Source organism: Miscanthus floridulus, chromosome 7 (assembly GCF_019320115.1).
Source record: "Miscanthus floridulus cultivar M001 chromosome 7, ASM1932011v1, whole genome shotgun sequence".
In the NCBI taxonomy this organism is placed as follows: domain Eukaryota; kingdom Viridiplantae; phylum Streptophyta; class Magnoliopsida; order Poales; family Poaceae; genus Miscanthus; species Miscanthus floridulus.
The window spans coordinates 48,645,271-48,672,057 of NC_089586.1; the positions used below are offsets into that span (position 1 = coordinate 48,645,271).

At 46.7% G+C, this 26,787-nt stretch overlaps 1 pseudogene; it reads right to left on the reverse strand.

Moving 5' to 3' along the window:
- Window positions 1-26,787, reverse strand: LOC136466962 (cyclic nucleotide-gated ion channel 1-like; annotated as a pseudogene).

Below are 26,787 nucleotides of genomic sequence, written 5' to 3' on the forward strand. Positions count from 1 at the left end.
TGACGTTCACCATTATGCAACTATACATGATTAATACATATTAGGTTCATCAAAAGTATCAATCATGCAATATAGTTGATCCATCCATGATCATACAGTTCCCCTAACTAGTTGTCTGCCACCATAAACTTAGAAAAGTCCACAGATTCAATGTCAGCATGATCATCTTCTCCCTGAAAAACAAATCCATAAATCAACATTCAAGTACCACAATAATTATAAAATTAAAATTCATATGAAACAGCTGAAAATAAGAATTACGTACCAATAGAATAGGTGTAAACTTCTAGGTCAGCATCATCCTCTTCTGGATTCATGGTCGTGGGTTGATAGGCCTCAGCTCGTTTGAGCTCACGAGCTGGCTTGCGCTGGCTCGTTAAATTAGCGAGTTAGACTTCCAGCTCAACTTGTAAAAAAGTTAAAATGAGCCGAGCCGAGCTAAGCCGGCCACGAGTCGAGCGAGTTGACAAGCCGCGAGTATTTTGTCCAACCCTACCCGGTCACAGCGGTAAAACTCTACCGTTTATACAAGGCCGGCCCTTTTGTCTATCTACAGCATCCAATTTTAAATTGTGAACAAATTTTACCGGTTGGATCATGAATGCCTGCTTGCTACAGGGTCCAAGTTCAGCTATCTTCAGCAAAGAAGAAGGGTTCTGCTGGCTTTTGCAACAGTCTTGCAGGTACTCTTTCCTGCAAACGGGCCTTTCTGGTGGCGTTTCTCCGTAAGATCCGTATCATGTTGCCAGCAAAACGTGAAGCATAGAGCGCTGCACCAAGACTGAGCGAAGTAGTGCCGTCACTTACAATTGCTGCTTGTAACCTCTTCTCCTTCTCAAATAAAGCCTCTTCCAGCTTCTTTCTGCAGTATCTGTGCCAAGCTGCCTTTATGAAGCAAGCAGCCCAGGTCCTCCATTGCTGTGAAATCGGAAGGTATGTTGGAGTTGTTTGCTGTGGAGCCTCCTGAATTGCGTGGCAACAAACTTCAAGTCATCAGCCCTCAGAGCAAAAGCTTCAACTTCAGACAACGTCTTCACTGTCCTAGTTGAGCCAGGAAGATTTGAAGCTGAAGTGGGGTCAAGGGCCCATGTGAGGAGCTCTTCACCACAGAAGTCTCCACCTTTTAGAACATTAGAGTTGAAGAAGCCAGTTTGTCCACCATTTGTTGTGGTACTCTCTAGTGTTCCTCTCATGATGAAGAGCATTTCATTCACTGGGTCACCTTCGCAAATGATGCAGCTTCCTTCCGTGTACAGCATAGGCTTCAGACGATCACACATGGCATCCAACATTTGTTCATCCATGTTTTCAAACATTGGAACCTGCAAACAACAGCAAAAGGTTAACCATGCTAATAACATAGTAAGGTATGGCAGCTGTTCATTAAAACATGACATTAAAAGAAAGTAATATTGAATCAAGTATAAAAGGCATAGATCCCATCGGAAATTTATAGGCTCAATAAAGTCTTCAAATGTTATTAACTGCTATTCAACTTTCTATGGTCATGCAATCAAAGCTCATAAGGAATTTCCTGAAACACGTCATATTGCAATTCAGACACATCTTGAAGGGAACTGGCATTGAGATGATAGAATGAAACCTTCTAGAATACCTTAATTTCCTTTTTAAAAATAAGTTGGCAAAGTTTAACTAGCTTTGCAGAGATTCAAGAGAAAGTGAACGTCCATGCCGCATAGGCTAGCAAAGGAAGCTAATCTCACAATTTCCTTTTTCTGTCAATATCTATTACCCAAGAACATTATCTAATTGGGCTTTCCCCTCCTCTTCTGCGTCTAAGATCAGCACATAAATTGAATCAAGCTCCATCTAGCATGACAGAGTGCTGTTGGAGACTTGGAGTGGATGAAGGCGGTCAAGTGATAACATTATTGTTTCTTCAAGGCATGAATTGTATGAACAAGCTCCTCATATACACAGTTCAAACTTCAAAGTACCATTAGGCCTGTCAAACAATACATGGGGCCAATTAAACATTCTGCCTTGCTGACACAAATAAATTTCCACCAGACGTCATCAAACTTCAGCCATGAGTTGCACTAAAGCCCAGATAAGAGCCTGCCTGGTCCAGAACAAAACCACACCTGGCACTTGCTAATCCTATGCTTAGCAGAACCATACAACATAAGAAACCAGGAGCTTCCATTTACGATTTAAAACACCTACTACTTCAAGAACTTGTGGTCCTTGGCGAATAAGGCTAGGCATATATATATCATCAGCACATAGGCGCATGGCAATAAGTCAAAATATCCAGTCAGCATGGATGCTGCAGATAAATGTTATCTCAAGGAGAAAGTACTTGAGAGTGTTGTTAGTATATCCATAACCATTCAACCATACACCACAAGATGAGCAAGGAGAAAACAAATCAGATAGAGGTTCAGGGAAGCACCTTCATGAGAAGCGACAAACAAAGATGTCTCTTTATCTCTCTTCTAAGATCCTTGGGAAGATTTTTAAGAAGGCCCTCTTCGTCAACCCCTCTTGTTTCTTGCCACCTATATTGTTCATGGCGCATAATCCGATCCTTGAGATTCTCAGGGAGTAACCTATGTGACATCCACTGCTCTGTATCACGCCTTTTCACTCGCATTTCTTCTATACGCACAGAAGCTGACTGTAAATAGGTCTGCAATTCACCAAACAAAAAAAGAAAACTATATAATATGGCATGCACAAAGCTTAGCTGACTAGTTAGTAGCCAAGTAATTAATGGTTAAACTAATAGTTCCTGCCTCAAACTAAAATGATGAGGCTGTTGTCTTTTTATTTTTCTCAAACACGCAAGTCTTCAGATATGGCATGGTACACTGCAGGATAAATTTTGGTAAACCAGAGATGATAAATAAAGGAAATGGACTGGTATAGCTAATTAATTGTGGGTTATAATGAGAAGATCAATAAAAAAATTTAGAAAAAAAAGATCTAAACATGTATGTTAGCCTATTTTATTTTTCAAAACAACCAAGTTGTTACCAGCACCAGCTCTAATTAGAGGGATGATTGTGGTGTCAACTGCACAGTTAGCAACTATTGCAGACTTGGTACAGGGCATGGCCCCCACATTTATGAATATACAGGTCTAAAATATATGGATCTAGCTGTTTGAGGCAAATATTATCATTGACGGTAATAAAAGACAGTTTATCTTTAAAAATAAATAAAATACGATTTCTGATACTTTCCAATTTCAGTTTTTTTCCATCAGTGTATTAAGGAAAAGCATTTAGTGCAGAATCACTTGAGCACTTAACTTCAGAGAATTATGTAAACAAAATGTTCCTGTATATTTGGTACTAGCATGGTGTGAATATTAAGATGGATGAGCTCAATCTATAGGCAGTTCCATTTTCACATTTATCCAATGAATTTGACTATAATCACGTGACTATGCATCAAAATTATGCAGTGAGATTTTAGCATAACAGATTAGATCTGCATGTGCACATCAAAAGATTCCTTTCGATATGTCGGCCTTATTAATACTAATTAGTTACCACTTAATCTAATAACATACATTACAAGAAAATATCAACAATGCCAAAATAGTGTCTGTACCTGCACATTACCAATAAGTAGTGCAAATAGAACCAAACCCGATGTCGAGACAAAAACAGCAAACAGATTCTCCAAAGTATTAGTGCTTGTTTTCATGTTCTGGCCAAGGGAACTGCAATAAATAGACCAATATATAAATGTGCATTGACAGGGAAAAAACTGGAAGCTAATTTTTCTTAGCAAACCTTAGATTCTGTAGGCCCCACCAAAAGCAATAGAATAGTTTTTCAAAGAAACTCGTTGATTGTGAAACATTTTGGAGAGCAGGTAGAAAGATTCCAAATATCGGGTCTGGATTGGGATTGGAAGTGCTATTTGTTGGGCATGCACTTTGTAAGAAAGAATTATTTGTAAGTGGATGATACCCACAGTAGCCTACCCTAACTTGTTTGGGACTTAAAGGCTTTGTTGTTGTTGTTGTTGTGGATGATACCCACAGTATAAAGATGTAAGCTCACAGCCAGTCTGATTGATACATGCTTGTCTCCAACAGGTCTCTTCTCGCTGGATGGAAAGAACGTACCAAAGAGCTCCAAAGCCCTGTAAGTAGTAATAACATCAGTTTGTGATACCTTCACCACGTACGATGAATCATGGGTATTAAAATGCATTTTATCCGGAGGTTGGCCATCTCATTTAAGAGATTTACAGTGCTTGGGAATTATAATAACCATTCATTACCCAGATCCAATGGTTAAAACTTAAAAATGAAAGGTACCTAGTAAAAGGTACTTGAGTTGTGAGCTGATACCACAAATATATGGACCAGGAACTGTCAGGCCTACACCCATGGAAGACTGAAGATGGCGCACTGGCGTTTTACGTTTTACAAGTTATCAAACGTATCTTATTTGCTTGCTTATTTATGTATCTGTGACATGTGGGCCATAGGCCAGAACTGGGTATAAGCGTGCGTTGTAAGCTGAACTGGGAACTGTTGCATTTCTGAAAAAGAAAACCGAGACATCGAGGGAGTGTCCTCATCTCGTTCGTCGGCATCTGAGCCTAGTTCTCTCACGTCGCCGGCCATCACCGGCAGCCACGGGGCATAACAGTTCGTATCAGAGACCGTCCTTCCTCAGCGTGGGCGCAGGCTCCAGTGGGCTCTCTCCACCGCCAGTTACCCGGCTTCCACAACAACCTATCGTCTCCGCCCTATCCTTCATCTTCGACAACCCAGGCGACGGATCCGACGATCTGGCGTCACCACCACCACCACCAAGGCGCTCAGCTGTTCCACGGTACGTTCCAACACCGCGTGCTTCGATCTTCAGTTCGTAATTCCGGTGGGCAGGTGATCTCCGTTCACGCCCTTGGGGTGTTCGACGCGAGATCCCAAAGGTCCCTCCTTTTGTTGAACTGGGTCAGCACCGGCAGCAATACTACCGAGCTTGAGCCCCACCATCTCCACCTCCATCAAACCCTAATCAACCTCTTCGGCACAACACTCGACTAGGGGACTACATCGACAATTCTGGTTCGGCGGCGTGAACCTTGGTGAGCACCACATCATCCGTGCTCCAATTTCTTTCGGTACACTCAATCGGTGGGAGTAAGGGTTTCAGGTTCCTGTGTAAAATTCCAGAGCTTCCTCAAGCCGATTGGGGTGTGGGAGGTGACGGCGGGAAAGTGCCCACGCACTCGGGTTGCAGGACAGTGTTCCTGTGTAAAATTCCTTGGTCGTGCCGCACTTTCAGGCGTAGTCGGCGATCGGGTGTGGCAGGCAAACGGGGAGGTGTTCACCAAACCAGTTGCCACATCCAATTTCTGATTTGCACGGGGTTTCTTCAATCTGTCAATCACGGCGCCACCAAAACCTTCAGCACAAACCAACATCATCTTGGAAGCCATGTCCAGCAAAACAGACGAAGAAAAGGGACGGTGGGATCAGGTTATGGAGGGTTTTGATCTTCTGTTTGCTCGGGTGAACGACATTGGCCTCATTCAGCAAGAGATGAAGAAAGATTTCCAGGACCAGTGCGAGGCTCAGAGAGTTATGTCTCAGCAGGTCCAAGCTAATGGACAGGCAGTGGCGGCCTTGACGCTGCGTACTATGGAAGCTGAAGCTCAGTATGATAACTCAGAAGCAGAATCTATCTTGTCTGAAGAAGAACCTTCCTTCACCAATGTGTTTGGCAAAGAGAAAGATATTGCAGAACCCTCCTGAAAATCCAAGAACAAGAGAGAGCAACCCAAGACAGACTCTTTGCCACACCATACTCTGCCTAAGATGCACTTCCCAAAGTTTGATGGATGCAGCCCAAAGATTTGGATTGATAACTGCACCAACTATTTCACAATCTATAGCATTCCAACAAATCTTCAGGTTACTGCTGCAACCATGCATTGGCATGACAATGCAGCCAAGTGGTGGCAAGCATACAAACAGAATCATCAAATTCCAAGCTGGAAAAAGTTCTGTGAAATAGTACAAGATAAATTTGGTGCTGATGATTTCAGGACTGCAATATCTGATTTGCTGAATCTCAAGCAAACAGGAACTGTGGAAGACTATACCAAAGCATTTCAAGCCCTACAATTTGAGCTGACCATGCACAATAGTCACTATGATGAGCTATTTTTTGCAACCAAGTATGTGGAGGGACTCAGAGATGACATTAAAGCTACTGTGGAACCTCATGTTCCTGTGACTGTGGATAGAGCGGCAGTGATAGCTAAAATACAGCAGAGGACTTTGGAAAGAAACAAGTCCAAGTCCAACAAAAATCCAATACCAAGATTTCAGAACCAAAAACCAGAGGCCCTACTGAACACATCCACAGTCAATTTACAGAGGATCAGACAATTGAGGGACTACAGGAGAGCTAACAATCTATGCTACTCTTGTGGAGAGAAGTATGAACCAGGGCACGCTGATATTTGTCCAAAGAAACAAAAACCTCAGATCAATGCACTGGTGGTCAATGACCTGGACAAAACTGAAATCACAGAAGATATGCTGAACCAGTTGGCAGTGGAGGATGCCTTAACTGAAGACCTTGGTCAGCTTTCACTAAATGCCCTCTGTAGCTCAGAAACAGAAAATTCCATTAAGCTCAGGGCCATGGTCAAAGACAAAGTGATGCTTATCCTGTTGGACTCAGGAAGCTCTCACAGCTTTGTCAGCAAAAATTTTGTCCAATTAGCAAAATTGACAACAGTACCTTCACCACCAAGGAAAGTGAAGCTGGCAAATGGTCACTATCTTACAACAGCAACCCAGGTTCCTAATCTCCAATGGTACATCCAAGGACACACCTTGTCTAGTGATATGACAGTGCTGGATATGGCACCATATGATGCCATTCTGGGGTATGATTGGCTCAAGCAACACAGTCCAATGAAGTGTGATTGGGACACAAAAACATTGGAATTTGAACATCAAGGTCAGCAGATAAAGTTACAGGGCCTCCTGCCACCACCACTGGGTGCAACATCAATTTCAGCTACCAAATTGTACAATGCCACCAAGGGCAATGATGCATGGGCCTTTGCCATTGTCAACACTGTAGAATAACAGAGATTGAAGGGAAAACACCACACACCCAACGTGGGGGGGTGACCTTGATATATATAGCCAATACATGGCAGGTTACATGCAATACATGGCATGTGCTAATCATACTAAATATAGACTTGCCTAATATACACTTTCCTAATGTACATATCTATCAGCCGCCCTCAGTCGAAGTGTCAGGATTCCGGATGCACAGACTGGACCGAAAATCCTCAAAGAGCTGAATCGGCAGCCCCTTTGTCATGATATCAGCGAACTGATACTTGGACGGCACATGGAGAACGCGAACCTCGCCGAGAGCCACCTTCTCACGGACGAAATGGATGTCGATCTCAATGTGCTTGGTACGGCGGTGGTGGACCGGGTTGGCTGTCATATAGACAGCGCTGACGTTGTCACAGTAGACAACTGTGGCGACCTTCAATGGAACGTGAAGTTCCTGAAGAAGTTGTCGAAGCCAACAACACTCTGCGACCACATGAGCAACAGCCCGGTACTCGGCCTCCGCACTGGACCGGGACACCGTGGTTTGCCGTTTGGACGACCAGGACACCAAGCTGTCGCCGAGGAAGACGCAGAAGCCTGAAGTGGAGCGGCGGGAGTCGGGGCACCCTGCCCAGTTAGCGTCGGAGTAGGCAATCAACTTGTCGATAGGCCCAGTACTGATGTGGAGGCCAGCCGACAGTGTGCCCTTCACATACCGAAGTATGCGCTTGATCAGCGCAAGGTGAGCTTCGCGCGGATCATGCATGAAGAGGCACACTTGCTGCACAGCGTACGCCAGGTCGGGGCGAGTGAGCGTCAAGTACTGAAGTGAGCCGGCGAGACTCCGGTACGTGGCGGGGTGGGCGACGGGAGCGCCCTCCGTGGCAGAGAGCTTGGCACAAGAGTCGACAGGCGTCGATGTCGAGTGACATTCGGCCATGCCCGCCTTCTGAAGAAGATCCACCGCATACTGCCTTTGGCTGAGGAAGAGCCCGTCGGAGGAGCGAGTGACGGAGATCCCCAGGAAGTGATGGAGCTCCCCAAGGTCCGTCATGGCAAACTCAGAGTGAAGGCGACCGATGATGCGGCGGAGCAGAGCATCCGAGGAAGCCGTGAGGACGATGTCGTCGACGTACAGCAGCAAGTAGGCACTGGCGCCGCCCTCAGTGTAGACGAAGAGGGAGGTGTCGGTGGCAGAAGCGACGAAGCCGAGCTGTCGAACATACGTGGCGAAGCGCTGGTGCCACGCCCGCGGGGCCTGCTTGAGGCCGTAGAGGGAGCGCTGAAGAAGACAGACGGCGTCGGGACGCACCGGGTCGACGAAGCCGGGGGGCTGCTGACAGTAGACCGTCTCGTGCAGGTGACCGTGAAGAAAGGCATTCTTCACATCCAGCTGGTGGATGGGCCACTGACGAGAAGCGGCGATGCCGAGGACGACCCGAATGGTGGCAGGCTTGACGACGGGGCTGAACGTCTCGTCGTAGTCGATGCCGTGGCGCTGGGTGAAGCCACGAACGACCCAGCGAGCCTTGTGACGAGCCAGGGTGCCATCGGAGTGGAACTTGTGCCGGAAGATCCACTTGCCTGTCACCACGTTGGCACCTGGGGGCCGGGAAACGAGTCGCCACGTGTCGTTGTCGACGAGAGCCTTGTACTCCTCAGCCATGGCCGCGTACCACTGGGGGTCGGCAAGGGCCCCTCTGTAGTCGCGGGGAATGGGTGAGGCAGTGGAGGCGGCGGCGACGTGAGCAGACGATGGGAAGCCGTAACGATCAACAGGCTTCAGCGAGCCTGTCTGGAGGCGCGTCATAGGTCGGCTCGAGGTAGGAGGTGGCGGAGAGGCCGCCACAACTAGAGCAGGAGCCGGCTGTTCTGGAACAGCGGGCGCCGACGGGGGCACCTCCACGACTGGTGCAGACAGTGGTGCAGGAGCCGGCTCAGCAGCCGGTGCGGGAGCACCAGCACGCCGCCGAACGTAGACCCATAGAGGTGGACCGGTCGGAGCAGGAGCAGCCGTGCCAGGAGTAAGGACCGGGCCAATCTGTAGGATGGCGGGGTCCTCAGCGAGCTCCTCCAGTTGAGCTCGGCGTCGCGGCTGCTCAGCGGCGACTGGCAACGGAGCGACCGCAGGGGGCACCATGGTGGCAGTGTGGTGCACCGGCGCGGCAGGACCTGGAAGAAGAAAATCCAGAGAGCTTGGGGGCTCACTAGTGGGGTCAGTGCTGAACGGAAAGTGAGTCTCGTCGAAGACAACATGACGGGAGATGATAATCCGTCTAGTTGTGAGGTCGAGACATCGATAACCCTTGTGAGAGGAGGGGTATCCGAGAAAGACACAGGCTGTGGAGCGAGGGGCCAGCTTGTGTTTGGAAGTGGCGGTGAGGTTGGGATAGCAGAGGCAACCGAAGACATGAAGAATAGTGTAGTCTGGGGACTGCTTGAAAAGTTGCTCATAGGGAACTCTATGGTGAATGGCTGAGCAGGGGCGCCTGTTGAGGAGATATGTGGCTGTAGCTAGCACCTCTGCCCAATATTTGGGTGGCATGTGGGCGTGGATGAGCAGCGTGCGACATATGTTGTTCAGAGAACGGATGATACGTTCAGCCTTGCCATTTTGAGGGGAGGTGTAAGGGCAGGAGAGGCGTAAGTGAATGCTGCTAGAGGCGAAAAAGGTGGCGAGGGCATTGTTGACGAATTCAGTGCCATTGTCGGCCTGAACAGCCTTGACAGGAAGGCTGAACTGTGTGTGGACGAAAGCGCAGAACTGAGTGATGTGAGTAGCTACCTCGGACTTGTGGACTAGGGGGAAGGTCCAGCAAAAGTGGGTGAAGTCATCGAGGATGACAAGGTAGTACTGTGCACCAGAAATACTAGCGACCGGGGATGTCCAAACATCACAGTGTATAAGCTCAAAAGGTAAAGAGGAATCTGAACTGGAATTGCCAAAAGGCAGCCGCACATGCTTGCCAAGTTGACATGAGTGACAGAGTATGAGCTGATTTATTACAGGAAATGGAATTATTTTGTCTAAGCAAATGTAGGGCAGCAGCTCCTGGATGACCAAGACGATGATGCCATAGGTCGGTGGAGGTGGCGAGGTTGGCTTGTGGCGTGGCAGGGACGGTGTAGAGGCCGTCGGAGCTATTGGAGCGAAGAATCACGCGTCTGGTCTGCAGGTCCTTAACAGAAAAACCAAATGCGTCAAGTTCGATAGTGCAATTGTTGTCACGAGTGAATTGGCGAACTGAAAGTAAGTTGCGCACTAGAGAGGGGACAACTAGAACATTGCGAAGCGAGAAGGGAGACGCGTGGCCTGGTAATGTGGAGCTGCCGGAGCAAGAGACAGGAAGATGATGACCGCTGCCAACAGTGATGGATGGGATAGAAGAGGGTTGACGGGAGAGGAGTATACCATCCGAGTTGTGCATGTGGGAGGTGGCGCCGGAGTCCATGACCCAGCTGGAGTTCTGGAGCGCCATCTGGTTCAAGGCGGCGATGGGGCCGGCCTGATCCCACAGTGGAGCGGATGGAGCTGGCGGAGGGGGAGCGAAGACGGTGTGGGCCTGCGGACTGGCACCCATGATGCCCTGGCCGCGCCCGCCCTAGTCACCGTGAGGGGGCCAGCCACCGGGGCTGTTGCCCTGCTGCCTGGAGGAGGAACGCCGCCCTGGAAGGCCCATGGGTTGTAGCAGAACCAGGGCCCCATGGGGCAGTTGCCCCCTTGCTGTCCACTGCCGCTGCCCTGCGGCCAGCCAGCGCCGTTGCCTTGGCCGCGCCAGCCGCCCTGTTTCTTGCCGCCCTTGCCTTTCTTGCTGCCCCCAGAGCCCTTGGGAGCAGCGCCAGTGGCCACAGAGGAGGAGGGGCGGCACCCTGGAGAAGTGCAGGTGGAGCCAGAGGCGGCCACCATGGCAGATGCAGCCGTGGTCTTCTCGTCGTTGGCGAGGCGTAGCTCTTTGAGGGAGAGCATTTCTCGCGCCCTGGAGAAGGAAGGCAGCTCGGGGGAGTTGGCAATGTCATCGGCAGTGGCAGTGTAGCGCGGGTTGAGGCCGCGTAGGAGGCTGAGGACGAGTTGGGAGTCCTCGATGGTGTGGCCAACGTCCCGAAGAGCGGCGGCCTTGATCTTGAGGCGCTGGCAGTACTCGTCAATCGTCGAGTCACCCTGTTTCAAGGAGTGAAACTCCTCAAGCAGGAAGACGGCCCGGGGTGCGCGGTTGGAGCGGAAGAGGCCCTCAATCGCCACCCACAACTCACGGGCGGACTGGTTCTCGTCGGTGATGGCAAGATCAAGAACCGAGTCGTCGACGGTGTTGAGGATCCAGCCGCGGACAGTGCACTCGGCAATGTCCCACGATGGATCAGCAGCCGGAGGAGCTGGCCCGTCGATGTGGGGGCGAAGGCTGAATTTCCCACACAAGGCCTGGAAGAACAAAGCCCACTTGGTGAAGTTGGGATTCTTCATCTCCAGGGTCACCGGAATGTGAGTCTTCACGTTCACGGCGGTGTAGGGGTGGACGACGACGGCCTGCGGCGTTGGTGGTGCAGCAGCGGCTGCGGCCGAGGCATCTGCGTTGGGAGACATCTCGCCACAGGGAGGAGGAGCGCCCAGGAGAGAGGTGGGGAGGAAGGAGGCGGAAGCAGAAGGTCCGGGATCTAATTGATCTCGGTCTTTGATACCATGTAGAATAACAGAGATTGAAGGGAAAACACCACACACCCAACGTGGGGGGGTGACCTTGATATATATAGCCAATACATGGCAGGTTACATGCAATACATGGCAGGTGTTAATCATACTAAATATAGACTTGCCTAATATACACTTTCCTAATGTACATATCTATCAAACACAGCTCAACCATCTCTGTCTACTACAGCTGAAGATAGCAGCAGTCCAGTACCACCAGCAATCCAGCAGGTGCTCCAACAATATGCAACAGTGTTTAATGATCCCTAAACACTTCCCCCTGCAAGAAGTTATGATCACTCTATCCCACTTACCCCAGGAGCAGTACCCATCAATGCCAAACCTTATCATTACTCTCCACAATTGAAAACAGAGATTGAGGATCAGGTCAAACAGTTGTTGGAGGCAGGATTTATAATACACAGTCACAGCCCTCTTGCATCTCCTGTCCTCTTAGTGAAGAAAAAAGATGGAACCTGGCGGTTTTGTGTTGATTACAGGAAGTTGAATGACATCACTATAAAAAACAGATTTCCTCTACCAATCATAGAAGAGATTTTGGATGAGTTGTTTGGAGCCAAGATCTTCACCAAGTTGGATATGAAGTCAGGCTATCACCAAGTGAGAATGCTTCCAGAGGATGAGTATAAGACTGCCTTTAAAACACATCATGGACATTATCAATTTAAAGTGATGCCTTTTGGTCTCACTAATGCACCTGCAACCTTTCAGTGTGTAATGAATCAAGTGTTGCAGCCCTTCATGAGAAAATTTGTTGTAGTCTTCCTGGATGACATACTAATATACAGCAAGTCTTTGGATGAACACTGTCAACACCTTCAGTTAGTGCTGCAAACTCTGCTGGACAATCAATTAGATCGAAAGCAGTCCAAGTGCTCTTTTGCTCAACCAAAATTGGAATATCTAGGGCATATCATTTCTTCAGAAGGGGTCTCTACTGATCCAAGCAAGGTACAAGCAATGTAGCACTGGCCTACACCACTGAGTTGACAGCATTCTTAGGCCTGACAGGCTACTACAGAAAATTTGTCAAGGGATATGGGATTATAGCAAAGCCCTTAACAAACATCCCCAAGCACACACAGTTTCAGTGGTCTCAATAGGCTCAAGAAGGCGCTAGGCGCTGACCCTTAGCCTAGCGCCTAGGCCAGCCTAGGCTAGCCTAGGCGTTCCAAGGCTTTTTTCTAGGCGTTTTGTATATATACTAATATACATATATTTATATTCTAAAAGAAAAAATAAACAGCTGAATAGTGGGCTTAGATAGATAGAAAGGCTGGCTTAGAGAGATAGAAAGGCCCAAGAGGCAACAGTCCAGCCCACTATTCCATCCTTATCCCACTCCATGTCTCCAACCTTATCCATCTACTCGTCTCCCGTACAACGCCGCATCTCGGTCTCCCGCATCCTCTCGACGCCGCATCCGCTTCCTCCCGTATCAGCCGCCGCCACCACCGATTCCTCTTCCTCTCCTCTGCGGCATCTCTCTCTCTGCTCTAGTGCGCGCCCGCCGCCGCCCGCGCACACCCACGCCCACACCCGCCCGCGCACGCCGTCGCTCGCAGCTCCTCCTCCCCCACCGGCGACCTCCCGCTGCGACCTCCCCCACCGGCGACCTCCTGTCTATCGCCGCCTTGCGCCTGGATGTCCGCCTACCCCCATAGGCTAGGCGGGAACCCATCGACTAGCGACTAGTCGCGCCTAGGCGTGCCTAAGGCGTCGCCTTTTTGAACTTTGCTCTATGGCGTGGAAGCTAACATTGGAGTACCTTCATCCATTCAACCATCTACCTCAACCACAGTGTCAGAGCTGGTGGAAAACAGGGAATTACATCTTCAGTTGCTGAAACAACACTTGGCCAATGCGCAAAACCGCATGAAACTCATGTCTGACAGAAAGCGTTCAGACTTGCAGCTTCAGGTGGGGGATCAGGCCTTGCTCAAACCGCAACCATATACTCAGTCATTTGTAGTCAACAGACCATACCCCAAGCTGGCTTACAAGTATTTCGGTCCATTCAAGATTCTGGAACGTATGGGAACTTATCGCTTGGAACTCCCTCCTGACAGTAAGATTCACCCAGTCTTTCACAATTCCCAACTTAAGCCATTTGTTGTAGATCATACACCTGTCTACTCCACACTACCGGTCACAACCGATCTGGAAGCTGCTGCAGCTGTGCCTGAGAAAGTACTTGATCGCCGTCTGGTGAAGAAGGGCAACACTGCCATACCACAAGTGCTCGTGAAGTGGTCCCTTCTACCTTCGACATCAGCTACATGGGAGGACTATGACGTTCTCAGGAAGCGCTTCCCCGACACACCTGCTTGGGGTCAAGCAGGAACTTCAGCGGGGGGAGTTGTCAGGCCTACACCCACGGAAGACTGAAGATGGCGCACTGGCATTTTACATTTTACAAGTTATCAAACGTATCTTATTTGCTTGCTTATTTATGTATCTGTGACATGTGGGCCATAGGCCAGAACTGGGTATAAGCGTGCGTTGTAAGCTGAACTGGGAACTATTGCATTTCTGAAAAAGAAAACCGAGACATCGAGGGAGTGTCCTCGTCTCGTTCGTCGGCATCTGAGCCTAGCTGTTCTCTCACGTCGCCGGCCATCACCGGCGGCCATGGGGCATAACAGGAACCAATTTAAAGATTAAGAGCAAGGGCAACAACAACGACAACAACAACAACAACATAGCCTTTCAGTCCCAAGCAAGTTAGGGTAGGCTAGAGTTGAAACCCACCAAGAGCCCCAAGTCACGGTTCAGGCACTTCAATAGCTGCTTTCCAAGCACTCCTATTCAAACATAGATCTCTAGGTATATCACAGGCTTACAAATCTCTTTTTATTGCCTCCCCATGTCAATTTCGGTCTTCCTCTACCTCTCCTCATATTATTAGCTTGGCTTAGGACTCCACAATGCACTGGTGCCTCTTGAAGTCTCCGTTGGACATAGCCAAACCACCTCAACCGATGTTGGACAAGCTTTTCTTCAATTGGTGCTACCTCTAAGCGATCACGTATATCATCGTTCCGAACTCGGTCCATTCTTGTGTGATCACAAATTCATCGAAACATATGCATTTCTGCAACACTCAGTTGTTGAACATGTCGAATCTTTGTAGGCCAACATTCTGCTCCATACAACACAGCCAGTCTAATCGTCGTTCTATAAAACTTGCCTTTTAGCTTTTGTGGTACCCTCTTGTCGCAGAGAATGCCAAAAGCTTGTCGCCACTTGATCCACCCTGCTTTGATTCTATGGCTAACGTCCGCATCAATATCTCCATCCCTCTATAACATCGATCTCAGATACCGAAAGGTATCATTCTTAGGCACTACTTGACCTTCCAAACTCACATCTCCCTCCTCCCGTGCAACTCTGCCAAAGTCGCATCTCATGTATTTGGTTTTAGTTCTGCTCAATCTAAAACCTTTAGACTCAAGGGTCTGTCATCGTAACTCTAGTTTCCTATTTACTCTCGCCTGGCTTTCGTCCACTAACACTACATCATCAGTGAACAACATACACCAAGGGATATCTCCTTATATGTTTCTGGTAACCTCATCCATTACCAAGGCAAAGAGATACCGGCTTAAGCCTGACCCTTAATGAAGTCCAATTTTAATCGAAAAGTAGTCTATGTTACCATCGTTTGTTCGAACACTAGTCATAACATTGTTGTACATGTCCTTGATGAGGGTCACGTACTTTGATGAGACTTTATGTTTGTCAAAAGCCCACCACATACCATTTCTTATTATCTTGTCATGAGCCTTCTCCAAGTCAATGAAAACCATGTGGAGGTCCTTCTTCTGCTCTCTAAACCGCTCCATAACTTGTCTTATTAAGAAGATTGCTTCTGTGGTTGACCTTCCGGGCATGAAACCAAATTGGTTTGTTGATATCTGCGTCGTTCCTCGCAGACGCTGCTCGATGACTCTCTCCCATAACTTCATAGTGTGGCTCATCAACTTAATTCCCCGATAATTAGTACAACTTTGGATATCTCCCTTGTTCTTGTAGATTGGTACCAATATGTTTCTTCTCCACTCCTCAAGCATCTTGTTTGATCAAAAGATATTGTTGAACATCTTGGTTAACCATACTATAGCTATATCCTCGAGACATCTCCACAACTTGATTTGGATACCATCAGGGCCCATCGTTTTGCCCCCTTTCATCCTTTTCAAGGCTTCTCTGACCTTCGATTCTTGAATCCTCCGCACAAAGCGCCTGTTAGTGTTATCAAACGAGTCGTCCAGCTGAACGGTGGTGTTCTCGTTCTCACCATTGAACAATTTATCAAAATAGTCTTGCCATCTATGTCTGATCTTATCCTCCTTCACCAACAGTTGCTCCCTCTCATCCTTTATGCACTTGACTTGGTTGAAGTCCCTTGTCTTCCTATCGCGAGCTCTAGCCATCCTATAAATGTCCTTCTCTCCTTCCTTTATACTCAAACGTTGGCAAAGGTCCTCATAGACCCGCCCCTTTACCTCACTCACCGCTCGTTTTGCAGTCTTCTTTGCCACCTTGTACTTCTTTATGTTATCAGCACACCTGTTATGATACAAGCGCTTATAGCACTCCTTTTCCTTAATAGCCTTTTGCATATCTTCATTCCACCACCAAGTGTCTTTCGAGTCGCATCCGCTTCCTTTGGTCACTCCAAGCACCTCTGAAGCAACCTTCTGAACACATGTTGCCATCTTCTCCCACATGCTGTTTGCATCGCCTTCATCCTTCCAAGGACCCTCTTCAATGACCCTTCTAATTTCCACCACTTCGTTCTAACAACCCTAGCTTGTTTGTTCCCACGAGCTTGCACCAAAAAACGGAAGTCAGCCACCACCAGCTTGTGTTGAACGACCACACATTCTCCAGGTATCACCTTATAGTCCACGCATGTTCGTTTATCCTTACTACTTGTAAGGACAAAATCGATTTGACTAGAGTACTGGCCACTACTAAAGGTCACTAAATGAGACTGTCTCTTACAAAAGAAAGTGTTAGCTATCATCAGATCAAAAGCTATGGCGAAGTCTAAGACTTCCTCGCCCTCCTGGTTCCTACTACCATATCCGAAACCCCCATGAACCGCCTCAAAACCTGCATTTGATGTACCTACATGGCCATTAAGATCACCTCCTATAAAGAGCTTCTCGCTACTAGGGACAGCTCTAACCAAGCGATATAAGTCTTCCCAGAAAAGCCGCTTAGCACTCTCATCTTGGCCTACTTGGGGGCATACGCACTAATTACGTTTAAGACCATATCACTAATGACAAGTTTAACTAAGATGATCCTATCCCCTTACCTTCTCACCTCCACCACACCATCCTTGAGGCTCTTATCAATCAAAACTCCTACTCCATTTTTATTTGAAGTTGTCCCTGTGTACCAGAGCTTGAAGCCGGTGTTGTCCACCTCCTTCGCCTTCTGCCCCATCTATTTAGTCTCTTGGACGCATAAGATATTTATACGCCTCCTAACCGCTGTGTTCACTAACTCTCTTAACTTACCCGTAAGGGACTATACATTTTAGCTACCTAAACGGATCCTAGTTGGCTCGACTAGCTTCCTTACTCTTCGCACCTGCCGAGGTAGGTGTGAAGCCCCTTGCTCATTTTGCACCACACCCGGGCACCGATGTGGCGCGCCACTAAGGATGTGACGACCCGATCCTTGCTCACTTGACACCGTGTCCAGATCGCGACACGGCGCATCACAGGGGTGACGACCCGGCCCTTGCTCATTTAACACCATACCCGGGTTCCGACATGGCGCGTCGTTAAGAGGGTTACGCCCCAACAGGATTCCTTTGGGTTTCATCTCCATAAAAGTGGCTAAGTTTTTACATTGGCTCGCCGCGCCTAACATAATCCTCCTCCTTTACCGGGGCTTGGGACCTGCTATGCTGGGACACCAAAGGCGCCCCACCATAGGCGGAGTTATTAAGAGCAAGGGCATATTGGTATTTTCGTCCTCCCATCCGATTATAGCAGGAGGGTAATTTAGTGCTAGATCTTCCATCATTGTTCATCCCTTCTTGAGTTTACGATATAACGGAGACCGAGGACGATGCTGTCTAAGCTTTAAAGTACAGCAAGGCCAGGGTGATCTTGTCTGCACTTCAAAGAGAACTGAGATGAAGAAGCAGAGCAAATGACTAGGTGAGCCAAGGAACCTAGCAGCAAACAGCATGGCTGGTAGATGTAGGGCGCACCAGAGCATGGTGGCAGGCATTTGCTGAATCAGTGCGCTCGCACACGCGCCTGACCCAGCCCCCCGGCCGAGAGCTCTCATGTCACTGCTGGAGAAGGTGGATGTGGAGCTGTTCACTACGCACTCTCGCGTTTAGGGAAGGACAACGCAATGAATGAGCCATGTAGCGCAGCCCTGATGAAACCCTAACAAGAGAACACTGACAAACAGCAAACGACCAATCCATCTATCGATTTCTCATCTTCATTCCCTCCCTGATGCTTCTCATCATGGCCAACCGGACGCTAAAGCACTATTGCAGTGTTTGGTTATGAACAGTAGGAGCAGTTGGTTTTGGTGGGTTGAGACAGACAACCAACAACAAAAATCTGACACAGGGAGACGAGCTATAAGAACAATTACCGAAATGACCACGTTTATAATAATTTCTATTCCTAACCTTTTTCCTGGGAAGATCAACGGCCTGTAAATGTTAATGTGAAGGTACATGAGGTACTTCTCAAGGGTTGTAACTTGTAATACATCTCATGTAATTATCTGGAGGCGAACCGTCTAATGGAAAACTCAATTATCTGATGACTATTGAGTTGACTACACCAAAGTTTAAGCTGATGAAAAAAGGTGGGCAATTCACTTATATTTCAATGCTACACTTTCACGCCTCCCTCAGATGTTTAATAGGAACAGCAACAATTATTTTTATTAAATTGAGCTAGCTAGGATTAAAACTCGATACCTCTAGCCCTGATACCATATTGAGTGGCATGTGCCAACCAGTTAACCAAAAAGCTTAAGCTAATGGGAAAATGTAGGCAAATCACTTGTATTTCAAGAATGGAAAACTAGCTGGTTCACATATTACAAGGATTAGTAGTATTTGTATTGCTTACTGGTTAGTGAACCAGTACTTTATATAAGATGTGCATCAATATAGTGTCTATTTAAGACTACTCCACTCCACCAGATTTAGCACCACAACAAAAACTGTACAGTGGAGTAGCTCCACCATGGAGCAGGGAAAGGTGTTTGGCTTACAGTTCCAGGAATTGGAGGTTTTGTGGGAATGGTCTATTGTGACCCTGTGCATTGTATGTATCTTGTATTCTTGTTTGGATGTAGATTGAGTGATACAAATAATCGTGAGTTTCTTGCAGATTTTTCTCGAACACAGAGTTTCTTGCAGACTTTTGGAAACTATCTTTAAGGAATAAAAATTCCTAAAAGTACCAAACTTTACTGAATTTTAATGCCAAATCTATAAGGGCTTTTGAGCTCAAATAAACTCAAATGGATCGCACTAGAGTTGTAGTTTACACATAAAACTATCATTAATCTTAATGGACATTTGTACTATCAGAGAAATTAGAGAAAAATATATTTTCCATTACATAGCTACTTCCATCCTCTCCCTGCCTCTTCTCTGTAAACACGTCTTAGGTCTTAGAAGTTAGAACCATTCCAAAGCATCCCAACGGTTCATCTGTGCTCGCTTGATAAACCAACATAATTAAACTATTTCACATTCTAGTTCACCAAACCATGCATGAATAACACTCTTGGGGAATCTGGAAGCACCGAAATGAGTGTGTCTTCAATGGCACTAGCCCAAGCATCCGTGTCTTACTGCAGACTATCACCGATGAATGCATTTTGTGCTGCGCAGCAAAAGGGCTTCAGGAGTTGCTTGCTAAGGCACTTGCTGGAGGCCATTGATGTTTTTTGTTGTTGAGGAGAGGTAGAGGAAGACCGAAATTGACATGGGGGGGAGGCAATAAAAAGAGATTTGAAAGCTTGGGATATACCTAGAGATCTATGTTTGAATAAGAGTACTTGGAAAGCAGCTATTGAAATGCCTGAACCGTGACTTGGGGCTCTTGGTGAGTTTCAACTCTAGCCTACCCAACTTGCTTGGGACTGAAAGGCTATGTTGTTGTTGTTGTTGTTGCTAAGGCTCTTGCCGCCTTGGATGGGTCATTTTTCTGTTTCTTGTCACCGGTGTTTTTAGGGTCTTGCTGGATTTGTTGTGTGTCCTGGTGTGAGTGTGTTTGTGTGTGGGGATTTCTTCCCCTTTGTTTCTTTTTTTCTTAATGAAATGATGAGCAGCTCTCCTGCTTGTTTGAGAAAAAAAAACATTTCAACAAGATACCTACATGATCGATGCTAAAACACAGCGCATGATTCTGAGCTGAACTCTCCGAACACAAACATGCTTACCGATCATGAGAATGCCTGTCAGCAGTGTTGCTGAAGTCAGCTGTGGGCACGTTGGTGCACTAGAACTCCATTCTATTTTCGGTGAGTATGCCAGTCTTGTCAGAAGAACACATACTTGATGTGCTCTAGGTCCTGTTTATGTTGAGCGTGTGGCACTAAAACTTGGCTTGCCGGTTGACACTAGCCATCAAACATGTGCCTGTACTACACAATGAAGAAGGCCTGCCCCCCGCGTCCAAAATCTGCTTACGGCCCAGCTCCTCACTCGGAACAGACCCGTATATACATGTAGCACCTCTCTTACACTTCCGTCCTCGCTTCATGTAAAAGGGTTAACCCGGAGGTGCTACGTTTGGAACGACAAGGATTATAAGCTGGCCCTCACCCTCCTAAACTTCAAGGTGGTACTAAACCCAACAACAACACCTCATGTACCACATGGGCTAACAGCACAATTTCTACAGACTTCTAACGGGCAAGATCACCATGGAGATGTGCAGCGCAATGGGGATCATTACATGAGGGAAACCCTAGACTAGAGAAGAGAGATTACACTAATGCCCTTTGACTATTATTCTTAACAATCATCACCTGTAACTGGATCACTGCCAACTGCCTTCATGAACGTGAACACCACCTCCACAGCCATCCTGTATCAATTGTATGTGTCGTCTGGGTTGTCCTTGGGCAAGAAGTCCCTCTTGTGTAACAGTGTGGTCACCAAGCCAGATGCCCATGAGGAGCAGCAGTGGAATAGAGGAACAGGAGTACAGGACAACGGTGAGCTTGACTGTCCAGTTCATGTGCGTCTCCAGACAACTATGCTTGGCGGTGTGCCAGAGTTTTTAAGCATCATGTTGGTGCCCTGGCCTTGTGGCAGAGCACCTCAAGTTCCGCGACGGCAACTGCCATAGGCAAACGCCCAATGTTTTCAAGTCGTCCGATTAATCGCGACTAATCGTCCTAATCGGTCCCTGCTGACCGATTAGGGGTACCGTCGACTTGTACAAGTCGTCCGATTAATCGTGATTAATCGTCCTAGTCGGTCCCATGGCGACTAGGTTCGACTAGACGACTTGAAAACATTGCAAACGCCCGTCGTCACGGAGCAAGTCTGGGAATGCTGCGAGCCTGAACACAGATCCATTTTGTGGCTTCCGAGGTGGTGGTGTCTAGGGTTACATTGGAGGAAGAGGCAGCAAGCTGGGTGTGTGAAGGACAAGGACCGACGATTGGGAACGAAACATTACCAAAAAAGATGGGGTGTAATGTATTGGTGGGTAATTTTCCTCCAACTCCATGAGGATATTGAAAAATAGATTTCTGGAGCACCCTTTGAGGATAACCACCAAATCCGTGGATTTGGTCCCCAGATTCATGGAGTTGGCTGTGGCTCCTCCAGAGTGTGGTGGAATTGGGGTGTTTGGGACTCCTTCCACTCCATGGAGCTGAATTTGGTGGAGTGGAGCAGTCCCAAACATGCCCATAATTAAAACTGGACCTGCGAGGGTATGACCACCCCCAGGCATTGCATTAAAAAGAAGACCTTCTCACGCAGGCCCAGAAAACCCCCGAACCCCTGCCCCACCCTTACACAGCGGCACCGTCGCCCTGTGAGAACGAACCGGTCCTTAGACCTGTGCTTTGGTGTGGGACAGACGAGGGGATTTTTTTAACCCCAGCCTGAAATTCGCTCCTACGGGAAGTCGAACTCATGACCTGAGGAGTGCCGATGGGACGCTCTAACCAGTTGGACTAGAGGCCCTTTGGCAAACATGCCCATAATTAGCAATCCCAGAATTTGCAATCAGAAATGTAAATGTGGTTGATGCATGCCACTTTTTTAATAGATATCCAATATTTTCACTATCTTTTAGTGTAGCCATCTCTAGTTGCAGGGTATGTTTAGAAAACAATTATTCTCGGATTCATTTCCTGACAGGAAAATTCAGAATGCCACCAGAATATGCAAAACTATGCTTCTGCCACTAGGTTAAAATCTTGTTCTACTCGAATTATTTAATCTAGTCTGGTCCCCAATGTTTTCAAGTCGTCCAGTCGAACCTAGTCGCCATGGGACCGACTAGGACGATTAATCACGATTAATCTGTACAAGTCGACGGTACCCCTAATCGGTCAGCAGGGACCGATTAGGATGATTAATCGCGATTAATCGGATGACTTGAAAACATTGCTGGTCCCTCATTTCAAGCAGCTGTTTACCACCTAGATATCCTCTGGCAGTGTTTATACCTTGATGAGCTTCATTACACGCTCACTAATCAAAACATACAGCTTATTGGTTTACGACTTGCAACGAAGAAAAGAGATAAGGAGCATACACCAAAGAAATCAATCAGTACAAATTCAGAATCGTAAGTGATTGCTTAACTGATTATAGTGAGGATAAGGGAAACATTTTAAAATAAATTCTCACTAATAATTCATTGAGAGGGCTTACATGACTGGCAAGCATATAAATTATAAGGTTGAAAGCAGCACCAGCCCATGCTGTCTCTGTAAGTATGCCAGCAGATCTCGTGATTTGAAGGTAAAGTGGTATTATGCGGAGCAGTGTACTGACAAATAATAATAACCAGTAGTACAATTTTTGCCTTCATAACTTCAGGACCTTGGAGAGTAGGCAGCACCACCAACACAAACACCTGATAATGAAAAATCAGATCTAAACTGAAAAACAAAGAGCTAAACTGAAAAACAAAGAGCAATTCAATCTAATAATAAGTGAGCTGCAAAGCATGATAATAGGCATTAGCAGAACGAAGCATTGATCATACCATGTTCATGATAAAGAACAATCAGAATGTTCATGATTTTATCTACCTTTCAGGCACGTTTTGAAAGTAGCTCAAAGCATTGTTCATACCATGTAACTGGATATTATAGGCATTAGCTCAATACACAGCAAGACAATTATGGAGTGCGCTATACATATCATAGTTTATAATTCAAAAGGTGAAAGTCCCTTCACTGATGCCATTTTCTACGGAGCAGATTTCCACCATAAGGCGGTGCATGCCATGGCTGCGGCAACTGGAAAACATGCCAAGATAATTAATTCAGGCAAGTCCAGGTCAAACAATAAAGACCTCATGGACAGACAACACAGCTCCCATTAGTTGCATCACAACCTAATGTTTCTTCTCTTCCCTCTCAATTCCTCAGACCAAAAAATTGTTCAGCACAGCTCCCATTAGGTGCATCACAACCTAATGTTTCTTCTCTTCCCTCTCAATTTCCCAGACCAAAAAATTGATCCTCGTGTTAATTCCCATGGTCAGCACTTTTAAATGTGTGTAACCTTGTAATTATGAGATGCATTAATTCAAACACAATAATGTTGATTACCTATTCTACATTTCTACCATTGCACTAGAAGAAAACATACAAACCATAAAAAAAGGGAAAACAGGAAACAGTTTGGCATGGAGCAGATCAGGCACACAAGATCTGCTGCTGTTGGCCAAGATTTTGCATCTACCTTGAATGGGAAATAGACAGATTTTTTGAACCAAGAGGAACTTAGTAACGAATTTTGTTCAGTGTTGAAGATAAAACCATCATAAGAGAAGAGTTTTATATACAGCAAACAAAGAAAACCGGGCATGGGATTTAGGAGAACCAAAACCAACTGACATTTATGCATCACTATTCTAACGCTTGGTGCAGATCACCTAATCAGTAAGGTACCGGTTTCCAGTTTTTCATTTTGTTGCACAGTTGCACCGATGGCTTATGCATGCATGTCTTCTGTGCCTTTGGTGCATTGAAGTTCATTAAAGTAACCTAAAATTGCTAGCAACATTTTATCATAGCCCCTCATTCTTGTATAAGTGTTACCTAGAACCAAAGTGCATGCATATTAATATATTATGTTTATACAAAACACTAGCATAACAACTGTATGCCATTAGATACTCCTTCAGTCAAGAAAAGCACTTGACGTTTTGGATGACAGTCTCCAATATGTACTGTTGACAACTATTTTCTATTAGAGTGTATCCATAAAATGCAAGAAATTTTATGACATTATTAAGCATTTTTAGGGCATAATATCTACAAATTATTTCCATGATTTCAAACTAAATATTATAAAAGTTATTGGCAGTCTAAGTTTCAAAAGTTTGACTGTATCTTTTCCAAAAAGACAAGCAGTTGTGATCGGATTGAAGTAGCTCCATTATGAAATGTTCACTAAGTAGATGGCATATCAAGTACCTGAGGGAGGGGCAGAACTGCTAAGAAATCCACCAGGAACAGTGTTGACATATATCGCTTTGCTATTGCAAATGTGTCCTTAACCAAGACACCCCGACCGAACACTCTAGAAGAGGGAGCAATAAAGCCTGTTCTGAACTGAAATAGCATATGGAGTAAATAGAAGATATCTGTGAAAAAGCGCAGGATACTTGCTACGGTCTCTAACTTCTTGTCCAAGTACAGGCAGTTGTTGCCACCATCAATTACTGGGATATACAAGAACAATGGGTCCACAAAAACTGCAAAAAGAAATGATATCACAAATATCTTGTTCCATCTCTGCAAAAATGGCCCTTGAGGATCAAGAACTCTTGTTTTGGACTTCTTTTCCTCTGGGCCTGATTTGTTTAGAGCTTCAGAATGTGAAGAGTTCCCCAGGAATGAAAAGGCTCCTGCAGTTCTGTCCTTTAACAAGCCAAAGATGTTATGCCCTCTTTCTGAATTTACCCTATCTGAAATAACAGAAACAGATTGCTCTGATTTCCAGTCCTGAAACCTGTGCATGACAGAAACAACAGAAAAATTTGTACTTAGGGCTTGTTTGGCAGGGCTCAAATTCCTCCCAAAGCTCCAGCTCTAGCTCATTCAGAGAAGTCCCTTCTCTGGTGGAGCTGAAGCTCTTTTGGATAACGTTTGCTAGAACGGCTTCTCTTGTATTTTCTAGAATGAATGTAAGGTGTATAATGTCTATGATATCCTGCTATTTTGCACCACGTTTGCGAGAAAGTGTTAGCACAAAAGGTGTTATGGGAACAAAGAAAAATGTCCCGAACAAAAGAAGAAAAAATCCAATGTTCTAATTTTGAAGTAGCGAATGTTGTTTTTTTTTTCAAAATTTCAAAATATATTCATGTCTGATCTTGTTTTATTGCATTAAGTGTAAATAACATCATGGTCAAAACGGATTTAAAATCAGTACATATTTTGGAAAAAAATTGCTTTCAAACTTTCAAAATTTGTGCCATGTGAAGCAGGGAAACGAACAGAGCTGTTGGAAGCCATAATTTCCAGCACCATGCGTGTAGTTCATTTTTTCCAGCGGCTTCTGCTGGCTCCCTGGCCGGAGCTGTTTTGTTTACCATTCTTGGCAGAACCGGAGCCAGAGCAGATGCTCTTCGGAGAGCCCCACCAAAGGGGCTCTTAGGATATGTTAACTTTCTGTACACCATAGAATGAATCTGGTACCGTACATTTCCACTGAATTGATGTTTTTCTTTCAAAACTAAGATACCAAGTCACTAATATATTCTTGAGTCTGGACGCATGCTGAACTTGTGTCACTGTAGTGCAATTCTCACAACAAATTCAATGCCGTGCACAAGGGGATAAGCTTGGGCCTGTTCGGCAGGACTGAAAAATAAGCCAAAATACTGTTCTGGCTCATGGTTGGGAAGAAAAACACTGTTCTATCTGAAAACACTGTTCATGTGACCGGTGCTTTTGGTGAGTGGGCTGGCCAGCCAGCCGAACACCATGGCTTCCTTGTAACACCAGAGGAGAACAGGCCAGCAGTGAAGGCAATAGCTGATCAAATCTTCAACTGCAGCATGGAAGTATCAGCCTCCCTGAAAATCACCAACCACGAAGGTGTAAGAGCCTTCGAAAAGCAGATTGGGCAAATCGTTGATTCTCAGTAACTGCCTAGTAGTAAGCAAAATGGACAAATCGTAGATTCTCAGTAACTGCCTAGTAAGCAAAATGGAGAAGGCCCTGTTTGGAACAACTTAAATTGCCCACGCTTGGATTCGAAGCTCGATTTCAGCAAAAGCTAGCTTTCTTTTCCCAAGAAACGAAGGAAGTTGAAGCGTAGCGTTTGGGAGGCGTCCGCTGCGTGAGGAAGGAGAAAAGCCGCTGGGACCTTGCCTGCATCGCCGGGAAGGGAAGGAGCCCGATTCCACGTAGTTGGCGGCGCCTGGAGAGGAGCCCAGCAGCCGCACACGGGGAAGGAGCTCGGTGGCGGCGGCGGATCTCAGAGCTCGGGAGTGGAGGATCTCGGAGCTCGCGCGGGGAGGAGCCCAGCAACGGAGTTTGAAGCGCGGAGTCGGCGACGCGTGGGGAGGAGTCCAGCGGCCGCGCGCGGGGAAGGAGCTCGGCGGCGGCGGTGGATCTTGGAGGCAGCGACGCGCGGGAGGAGGAGCCCGGAGACAGAGGAGGATTAACTGTGACGGACACGGGACACGGCGGCGGCGATCAGCGGCCGCCCAACTGCCGCACGAGAGACAGAGCGGTGAATGGGAGAAGCAAAAAAGTCGTAGGAAGCAGACGA